General features: G+C 49.8%; 1 pseudogene; it reads right to left on the minus strand.

Annotated features, from left to right (window-relative positions):
* Positions 1–1,202: 1,202 nt before the first annotated feature.
* LOC141120774 (U2 spliceosomal RNA) lies at positions 1,203–1,337 on the minus strand (annotated as a pseudogene).
* Positions 1,338–2,474: the final 1,137 nt, after the last annotated feature.

The following is a 2,474-nucleotide window of genomic DNA, read 5'->3' on the forward strand; positions in this document are numbered from 1 at the left end:
GGGGCAGGTGGGGCGGGGGTGGACTTACCTTTGGCCTTTCGAGGTTCTTTTGGTTTTTCTGGCAGCTTTCTCCCGGATAGCTTACCCTGGCTTACGGCTCCAGCGTAGGTCCGGGTTCTCTGGGGGCAGTGTCTGAAGACATGCTCTGCCAATCCGCAAAGGTTGCAGGCTTTGGACCTCGGACAGTCCTTGGTCTCGTGGCCTGTCACCCTACAAAACTTGCAAGCAAGTTCTGTACAATCCTTCCCTATGTGTCCCGGCTGCCCACACTTGTTACAGTTGTAGGGTATGCCGGGGTAGAAGAGGATTCCTGCGGAGGATCCCAGGGAGAAGAAAGGCTGCAGGTGCTGGATGTCCCCCGAAGGGTCTTTCCTCAGTTTGCAGAGCACAGACCACTTACCTATCCAGAAGCCGTTGGCATCGAAGATTTGGATCGGGTCCTTCACCACGGTGCAGAACCTCTGGAGGTAGGTGGCTATGTCCTTTGCACTGGTATGGGGGTTCCTCATGGCCACTGTCACCCGCTTTTCGTCCCGTGTTATGGGGCAGTTCGCAGTGAACTTCCGGAAAGGGGATTCAGGGCCACTGGTCTTCACCATCTCCCAGTATCTTCTGCAGACCTGAAACGACACAAAAGTTATAAAGAATATACCTCTTGTGAAGGCCTGCACAGAAAGCGTCTCCGCTTTGCTGAACCCCTGTTCCAGGATCATCTTCTTTCCGAAGATTTCCGGGGTCATGTCGGGGACTCCTCCATCCACCTCCTTCAGCTGCAGCACGACCGTCTGCTTCATCCATGGCTCCAAAGCTGGGAGCCCGTCTGCAGGCTGGTCTGGCTTGGCTGGTCCTGGACGGCTGGTGCCGGTCGGGGTAGGGGCGGGGGCTGAGGCAGCGGCATTCCCGGTCTTGGAGGAAGTGGCTGGAACGGGGTTCTTCTTCTCTTTTCCGGTCTTCTTTTCGCTCTTCCCCATCGTCAAGGATTTGGATGTCGCTTCAGATGTTTCTTAGGCGGCTTCCTTCTGGTTCCTCGACGTCTTCGCTCTTTTTCGTAGCCTTTAAAAAGGCTCTAGCATCTACTGCCCAGAGGTAGTAATGCGGAGTGGGGGAGGAGGGAATCTCGTTCCCTGTGGGGGCTAAGCCTCTAACCCAATAGCAGCAGGTAGGTGAAGCTGAATTTAATCAACGATCCTACCAGGCCGAGCAGAGGGTACCCCACAAGGACCAATTAGCTTGGATAGATGCAAGTGGTTCTCAACGTCCTAGCTGTGAAGCAGAGACACCCCTAAGGGCTAAAGTCGATACTACACTTGATCTTAGCCAAAAGGCCGAGAAGCGATTTATTGGCCAAGGTTTAGAATCCAGCCAACATATATATCTTTAGGGCAGAGGAAGGAACACCCCCAGGGTTGATTGACCAAGGTTTAGAGTCTGGCCCACATCTATATCCTCAGGGCTGAGAAAGGGACACCCTCAGGGTTGACTGGCCAAGGTTTAGAGTCTGGCCCACATCCATATCATCAGGGCTGAGTAAGGGACACCCTCAGGGTTGATTGGCCGAGGTTTAGAGTCCTACCCACATCCATATGCTCAGGGCTGAGGAAAGGACACCCTCAGGGTTGATTGGTCAAGGTTTTGAGTCCGGCCTACATCCATACCCTCAGGGCTGAGGAAGGGACACCCTCAGGGTTGACTGGCCAAGGTTTTGAGTCCGGCCCACATCCATATCTCTGTAAACTGAGGAGCATGAGACCTAGATGGGATTATTCACATAGAGCCAGACCTGAATGAGATGGATTGCTAAATATCCACGGGCAGGATAAACCACAATAAAAGCTTATTTTAGATTTGTATCCCTTTCTGTTTTATAGCCATACTGTGTATGTCCTTTTTTTTCCTCTTTGTAATTTGTTTTTTTATTTGCTCATATTTTATGCATTGCCCACCTTCGGGATAATAAATTGTAATATTCATAAGTGGCTTTTGTGTACTAAGCTAGGACTCATATCCCGAGAGAGACTTCCGAATTGTAGTGTCTGTGCTCTCCGTCTAAACTCCGTGCTGAAATGTATGCAATGTACTGTGTGCAGAGTCCATATATACAGAATAAGAACAGATACCGAGAATTACACCCGACATACAGGACAAGAGAAGTAGTACTGTGCAGAGTCCATACATACAGAATAAGAACAGATACTGAGAATTACACCCAGCATACAGGACAAGAGAAGTGGTACTGTGCAGAGTCCATACATACAGAATAAGAACAGATACCGAGAATTACACCTGACATACAGGACAAGAGAAGTAGTACTGTGCAGAGTCCATACATACAGAATAAGAAGAGATACTGAGAATTACACCCGACATACAGGACAAGAGAAGTAGTACTGTGCAGAGTCCATATATACAGAATAAGAACAGATACTGAGAATTACACCCGGCATACAGGACAAGGGAAGTAGTACTGTGCAGAG

The sequence above is a fragment of the Aquarana catesbeiana genome, linkage group LG13 (assembly GCF_042186555.1).
Source record: "Aquarana catesbeiana isolate 2022-GZ linkage group LG13, ASM4218655v1, whole genome shotgun sequence".
Taxonomy (NCBI): domain Eukaryota; kingdom Metazoa; phylum Chordata; class Amphibia; order Anura; family Ranidae; genus Aquarana; species Aquarana catesbeiana.